The sequence below is a fragment of the Hydra viridissima genome, unplaced genomic scaffold (genome assembly GCF_058129835.1).
Source record: "Hydra viridissima isolate aposymbiotic clone 2 unplaced genomic scaffold, HvirCarnegie_v1 scaffold_3, whole genome shotgun sequence".
Classification (NCBI taxonomy): Eukaryota; Metazoa; Cnidaria; class Hydrozoa; order Anthoathecata; family Hydridae; genus Hydra; species Hydra viridissima.
This window is the reverse complement of record NW_028324302.1, coordinates 7,369,559-7,378,090: the sequence shown is the minus strand read 5'-3', so window position 1 is coordinate 7,378,090 and position 8,532 is coordinate 7,369,559.

Sequence of the window (8,532 nt, the reverse complement as noted above, 5' to 3'; positions counted from 1 at the left end):
CACAAAGAACAACGGATATAATTTTATATATTCAAGCAAGCTTAACCCAGATTGACAAACAAGTTCATTTGTGCCGTAATATTTTTCATCAAAAGAGAACGCATCTGAATAAGCCATAACCACTCTCTTTTCTCCAAAATTCAAGTCGTAATTGTAATTTGGATACTTTATTCCATTAACAGTCACGTAAAAATTGCTAACATCACAATGGTCGAATAGTGACGGATTAACTGTTTGACTGGAATTTCTGTTTGTCTGAAGTCCGAACAAGATAAATCTTGGAATGCTTTTGTCCGTGACTCTTCCAAGCGACCAGGTAAATTCTGTTTGACCGGCTGGAATAGGCTGTCTTTCACATTTGTTTGATTTATAAGCCACTTGAATGGGAATTTTTTGAGCCATTAAATTCATGAAATCAGTCTTTTTCGAAATATCCAATTCAACGCGAGGCATATAAAGTCTGAATTTTTTAAGGTTGATCATTCCTGCACTAACGCTCTCCGCTCTATAAATCGCATCATCACATTCTTTCTTTGTAAAGGTGATGGTATGTCTAAACCCATAAACAACTTTGTCATAGGTTTCGCAAAATCCAAAAATGTGCTTCAACGGAATTTTAAACGAAAAAGCTCCAACGGATGTAGTGTCTGCAAACAAGTGGTCTCGTCTAACATTGAATCCTGAATTTCCAACAAGATTTGACGTATCCATATACCACATTTGCTTTAATCCATCAGCAAACTGAAATCCATAAGGATATTTCATCAATCCAAGTATGGTGGTGGCTGGACCTGGATACATCACTCTTTCCACTTGCTCTCCCGACAAGTCATAAGTCACATCATTAAACAAATACATCAAAGCGTTGTTCACCAGTGCAATGTTGTCTTTAGCATCGTAAAAGGTTCCATCGCTCTTTTTCAACACTCCTTCAATAAGAATGTAAGCCTCTGATGGTACTGTTTGAATCGATTGACAGTCAATCTCAAAAGTAATCGTGCCTGAGGAATTTAAATCGAGATTGGTTGGAAGATACTAAAAAAAATCAACTTTTTCAATACCAATATCATACTCTGGGTTCTCAGTAACTCTTAATCGCTCAGTACTTATCATTTTTTATATAATAAAAAAATTATTTAATTCATTTAAATGTCTCTCATTGCAAGTCATCGCAAGTTTATAACAAGCCATCGCAACAGAATGCTATCTTCATGCTATTTTCATGCCCTGCCCCATTTTCACCAGGTCTTGAATTCGAATCGCGTTCTTTTTAGACATTTTCTTACTTTGAATAGATGAACCAGTCTTTAATTTCTCAATGGTCTTTTTACCTTTATCAATAGCCACGTCTTTAGCAACGGAGATGGCTGAAAGGGCAAACTCTGTCCCAGCAGATTTTGCAGCTGTAATCGCTTCTTGTCCAATTTTGCTTGTTGCAGCATTTTTAAGCAAATTCACTGTTGCTTTTGACACACTTGACGCAGCTGCTCTTTTTATGAAATTTTTAATCATGTCTACAATACCACCTCCCCCAACAACGTTCTTTTTCACATATCTTCTTTTGTTCACAATGAGCATTTTTTTAAATAAAACAATTTTTTTAAATAATTTTATCAATAGTCTTCATTAACGATTTATATTCCTCTTTATTAATCTCTCCTTGTCTCAACAGCTCATCGCAAATAGCAACAGCTACATTTCTTGACTCTTTATTCCCAGCATGCCATGCAGCAATACTCAATTCAAGCTTTTCCACCAACGCATTAGGATCGCCTGGAAGAATAATGACACCACGACCTTTTTTACCTTTTTCAATACGCATCATTTTTTCCCAAATAGGAGCAATAAGTTGCTGATACTTTGGTCTTCTTGATGATTTCGGTTTATGCGGTTGCGAATCAGATCTTATAGTATCACTATCCATTAAAATTTTTTCATAATTTTGCAAATCTTCATCGGTATAGCTCTTTGGTATTGTTAATTCAGTCATCAGTTCCCAAAGACCTTTTGTTCCTTCATACCTTTCATCACCAGCAATGATATCATTTCCATCTATTTCAACCTCCATTTTTCCAATGTACATTTTATCTCCAACTTTGTTCACTTCGAAAGGCCTTTTCTTTTTTTGATCGACTGACAGGCTTTTGATCATCTTTTCATTGCTTTCGATGATCGGCTTGAACAGCTTGCTCACATCAGCTTGAAAATTCGTATCTGAAATGTTGTCATTCACGCTGTTCTGATAAATCCTCTTTCGTCTATCATTAATTTCTTTCACAATTTCATCCCTTTTATTCAGGTCTTGTATTTTAAAGAAAAACATCTTTTTAAAATACGTGGAAAAAATACATAAATTGGTTTTACGACTACGTTGATCCTTTTTTAAACAAATTGTTAAACGTTTGAATCGCGTCTTCTCGTCCTTTTTGGATCAAGTTTTCTTTAGTAACTTCATCTATTCCCTTTTTGGTTTTGGTTCGTATTTCCTCCATCAAGGATTTAAATTTTTGAAGCTCATCAAGAATCAATTGAAACTCTGAATCGTTTATTTTTCCATCCATCAACGCTTTGGAAATGTGCTCGCTAATCGTATTCAATTTCGACTCAGCCAACACTTTGATCTTTTCATGCTTCTCTGCTTTTAATGCTAGTTTTTTGTTTACTTGTCCTCCTACAATGGATAAAAAACCCATTCCAATAGCTACACCTTCACACGCAATCGCAACAGGGGCAGCAGCGATGGTTGACAAAAGACCAATTCCAGTCGCACCTAAAGCAATGCATAAGGCTTGCATTACATTGTCCACATTCGAAATGATCCTAAACACACGATGGTACTTTTTGCTTAGATGAACTCGCTTTGCTTTTTCACTCTCTATCTCTTTCTGAATCTCGCTTATTTTCTGAAGCCTATAAACATGCCCTCCTTCATCTGCAGGAGCTGATGGAAGAACTGGATAAAGTTTTTCATTCAATATTTCCATTTTTTATTAAGAAAAAACTATTTTAAATCAATGTAATTAATCTTACAAAGTTTTTCTCCTTTTGTAACAATCACGTCCTGTTTGCTGTTACTATTCACATCCATAATAACATCATCTACAGACTCTGAAATAATAACTTCGTTATTTCTATAATTCAATTGATCAGTAATTTTATTCATTAATGTTATCACTGCAACACCTTTCTCCAAATTCAGCCCAATGGATAAAGCTATCATTGTATGTGAGAGAGCAGCAAATTTAATGTCTTTCTGGGCAAAAATCTCATATTGTTCGTTAACGTTGAAATAAGGTGGATGATCTAACGTTTTCGTAGACACAATAATGTTGTTTGGTCTTCTTTCCTCCAACTCTCTAACCCTCTCTTCCAAAATTTTTAATTGCAAATCCAAACTGTGGACTTCTGCTGAGGCAACATTTCTAAAAAACTTGTGAGGAGCATGCATTTTACATATTAAAAATAAATTTTTAGATCATTTTTGCAAACTTAACAATTCATTATTATCTACCCATGAATTAAACGAGTCTGGATATCCCAACCATTTGACTAACGACTTGCTCTTGGTTTTGCGAATAATTTTTTCAATTCTGAATATGTCTTGATGCGTCTTTTGCATCTCCTGCTCGTAAAAGGTGCCTTGAATTTCTTCATCGTTAGCGTCAGAGATTTTATACGTAGGCGGATTCGTATACTGAACTTTTGACACTGTAAAAACCTCCTCTGTCCATCTCGGTGTATACCCCTTTTCAAAATGAGACTTCTTTTTTACAATCCGCACTTGATCACCCATTAAGAATTTTGGTTTTGCTGGTAATGTTTGATCCTTTCCATACAGATTCCACCATACCCTACCTTTATTCTTTTCATCGCTAGCTTCCACTGGTGTCATTTTGATAGAAGAGTGCTTTGTGTTGTTGTAACTTTTCACCATCTCATTCAATACGTCGATGTATTTATTGGTATTGTTGGCTGAAAAATATTTAAACATTCTCTCTTTCATTGTTCTATTCCATCGCTCGACAACACAACTTTTTTCCTCGTTTTCAGTGGAGTATAATTGTACACTCAACGCTCTCACATGCCTGTTGTAAAATTCTTTTCCTTTATCCACCCACATTTTGACACACTTTCTCTCCTCAAATATTTTGCTTAGAGCGATAGCTACATCAAGACCTGTTTTGCTTTTTAACGGAACGATCCATCCATACTTTGAAAACACGTCGATCACCATGAGTAAATATTTTACGCCGTTGTTGAATTTTGAAAACGATTGCATATCAACCAAATCAGCAGCCCATATTTCATCAATGTCATTCACAAACACTTTTCTTTTTTTAAAATGATGAATCACCGGTTTATGAAGCTCCTCTGCAAGTTGATCCGTCCATTTCAAATCGCTCACACCAAATCCTTTTGTTGCTGAAGGTGATCCATGCGATAAAACAAACTTGCATTTGGTTATCCCACAAGAGTTACAAGTTCCTTTAAGCATATGTCTGTTGTTTTTTGTGATTTCGTTTTTCAAGAGAATGGTTTCAGTCTCTCTTTTGCATTTAACGCAGTACATTTTAACATATATAAAAAAGTTTATATAAAAATGGAAGTGATGAAATTGTCGTGTAAAATTGGAAAAACCAAAAGAAACAACAGCAAGCTTTTACCAAGAAGCATTCGAGGAATCATCGTTGGAAAGTCTGGATACGGAAAAACAACGTTGCTGCTCAATTTACTGCTCAGACCTGGATGGCTTGATTATAACCGCTTGCAAGTGTTTGGAAAATCCCTTTTCCAACCCGAATACAAAATACTCAAAAGATCATTCGAAAATAAACTTCCTAAAAAGGATATTGTTGATTTGTTAACGGATGATGTACAAGACGAAATGGAAAAATTGAATTTAATCCATGAAGATGTTATTAACGATCTTTCAAAAAAATATTCCGACAATTATGATATGGAATGTCAATTTTTCGAAACAGCAGACGATGTGCCTGAACCAGAAGATCTTGATTCATCTAAAAACAATTTAATGATCTTTGACGATTTGCAATTAACCAATCAAAACAAATGTGAAAAATACTATATCCGAGGAAGACATTCTAACGTCGACTGCTTTTATCTCGCTCAAAACTATTTCGAGATTCCAAGACATACCATCAGAGAAAATGCTAACTTTATTTGTCTCTTTAAACAAGACCAAAAAAGCGTTAATCACATTTATCAAGATCACGTTTCCTGCGATATGAAAATAGAAGAATTTAAAGCCTTTTGCAATCATTGCTGGAATGAACCTCACGGATTTGCAGTCATTGATCTCTCTTCTAAAAAGAACGAGGGAAAGTATCGAAGTGGGTTTGATGATTTTTTATTTTTCTAAAACACTTTAAAAAATAATTATTATCTAAAAAATGTCAGGTATAATCATCGATGTAGATGGAAAATCAAGTGTTATCACCACTGAATTTTTGGATAAAATCGTTTTTAACGAAGGAAAAAGTTATGAAATGGCTTTTCTCGGTCTTGAGACTTACAACAGTATTCCAAATGTAAGCAGTAAAAACAATTATTTCAAATACAGCATGAACAATGGAGCTAATTGGGAGAACATTATCATTCCATCAGGAAGCTATGACATTAAAGACATCAATGAGTATTTGCAAAGGTCTATTTTAAACACAATAAAAACAGCTCAACGTGGAAGTTATATTATTGCAAATAAAATTAATTACTCTCCAAACAACCTTCAAATTGGAATCAATCTTAATACTTTAAAATCAACCATAAAACTTAGTTTGAATTATTTGATTGACTTTAACGTGGAGAACAGCATCTCTTCAGTTTTAGGGTTTACTAAAAGAAAATTAAATTCTAATTCCGAATACGAGTCGGATAATATCGTTAGAATTTCAAGCATTAACACCATCAGAATCGTTAACAACGTTATCGGATCATCCTATATTAATGGAACCCAATTAAATTGTATTTACTCGTTTTATCCAAATGTTAGTCCTGGCTATAAAATCATCGAGAGACCAATGCATTTGATTTTTCTTCCTGTTAAACTGTTTGAAATTTCAACAATGGTTACTCGCATCATTGATCAGAATGGAGATTTGGTTGATTTTCGTGGAGAGGATATTACAATACGATATCATATTCGAGAAGTGAAATAAATAATTTTTTAATACCTAAAAAATGAGCAATTATCAAAACATCAAAATTAACATCTCGCAGAGCCAATCTGATAAAATTAAAAAAGCCATGCATGATAAAACCGATAAGGTGAACATATTCTCGCTATCACTAATGCGCAATTGAACAAAATTAGAAAAGCGTATGAAGCTGGTAAAGGAGTCACTCTTAAATTGAGCAAAAGACATATTGCATACAACTCGAAAATAGAAGGAGGCTTCATTGGAGCTCTTTTACCGTTATTAGGAACTCTAGCCACAAAGGTTGTTCCTGCTCTTACCACTGGTTTGCTTTCAGGTGTTGGAGCCTCTGCCGGCTCTGCTATGGTTAACGAAATCGCTGGGCGAGGTCTTTTTTACATGAGCAAAAATGGAAAAGGAATGAAGATAAAAACTTTAGGTGGAGAAGGATTGTTTATCACCCCATGGACTAAAAATGTTCACGGTGATGGACTCTTCATTAAAACTGGAAAAGGTTACAAACGTATTAGCACTGGTTTTGGTTTATTACTCGGACCTAACTCACCCTTTAATAGCATACCCTTTTTAGGTGCTATTCTATGAAAATCGCTTGTTAAAAAATTCGGATAAACTTTTTAAGAAATTAAAAAAATGATCGACTTTCAATGGATTGACGTAGAAGGAATTGTTTTACCTAATGAAGCTTTAACTAACTTTCAATTGATAAAGGCTGCTAAACAGTTAAAATTGAAAAACTTTCGAGGTGTTTTTGTGAGGGATGATTTACCAAAAAAGACAATGAAAAAAGAATGTGGAATCGTGAATACGGGAGATTCAAGCACTGGTGGGTTTCATTGGGTGTGTTGGTTTAAAGACGGTGATAAGAAATACAGTTTTGACTCTTATGCTCAACCTCCTCTTGTAGAGCTCATTGATTATTTAAAAAGTCCGGTTTATTATAACAGCGAGAGAGTTCAGTTTGGTGATACGTCTTATTGTGGTCATTTGTGTCTTTACGTTTTAAAAAAATTGAATGAAGGTCTTGACTTTCAAGAAGTTATCAATACCTTGTGGTGAAATTTATAAAGAATAAAGTTTTTTAAAAATAACAAACCATGGAGAATATTCAAAAGCATGATGATGTTAGGCTTATCACTCATCAAGACTATTACGACTGCTTAATGAATGTTATCCGTTCACATCTTCACAATGTCTACGCCGAAGAAATCAACAAAGTCGCTCTCAGCGCTAACGACGACAAAAGACACATCTTACAAGACGGCATTCACACGCTAGCCCTCGGACACTACAAACTAAGATACATTCCTATACATTGAGGAAACATATCATTTTTAGAACGGAAAATAACACTACTACATCTTGCATTCTACGCTTTACTATACGAAATATATCAATGGCTCAGAATCCGCTTTTCCTAGTAGTGTCCCTAACGCTGAAGATGCCACAATATCAGTAGTTTTTGTGTTTGCTTTTGTTAGGGCAATCAAACTTCTGGCTCCAGCAGTGCATTTATGGGGTAACCCTGGCCTAAGTAATGTTAGACATTTTGCACATCTTTTTTCAGTTTTAGTTGACTTTTCATGAGTTGTATCAACTGCCAATGGACGTGGTGCCTCGCATTTTGTTTTTCCAATTTGACAAATGATACAATCACAAGGCAGAGAGTTTCTTGTTTATTGTTTCACAATGATTGAGTTAAAATCATAGAGCTTGGGAAATGACTTTGTTGATGTTCCTTCGTCTATTTTTTGCAAGTGAAAACGACAGTTTGTACACATGCCATATGGTAGGCGATCATCTGCAAAGTTTAAGGGTATAGGGCTATGTTTTTTTAATCTGTTGATTAGGAAAGGTGTTAAGCAGCGATCACTCTTTGACATGCAGAGAATGCAAACAGAGTTATGACATTCAGACTGAGCTTTTGCAGAATTCGGCATTTTTAACAAATTTAAAAGTTTTTAATGAAATATTTATGTCTCCTAATGTGAAAACCAAGGAAAAACGGTAAAAAATTATCAAGTGTTTAGGATTCACTGGACATCAAAACAAGAGTAGAGTAGAGTTGGGATGTGGCAACTCTAATTTTGAGAAATGTATTAAATTAATTTTTAATTTTACATAGTATTGCTTAGAAATTCCTGTAAAAATATAAATGTTATTTTTGTTATCAAAATAAAATTTTAAAGAATAAAAAGTATTGAATTATAGCCAAAGTTGAAATTTTGTCAAAAACCCATCTCTCAAATTTAGCCGGTATAGGAAAAATTTGGAGAGCCCCCAAATTATGGAACAGTGTGGGTTTATTACGTCCGCATTTTAAAATACTTTTTTTTTTAATACCTTCTATTAGAAGCGT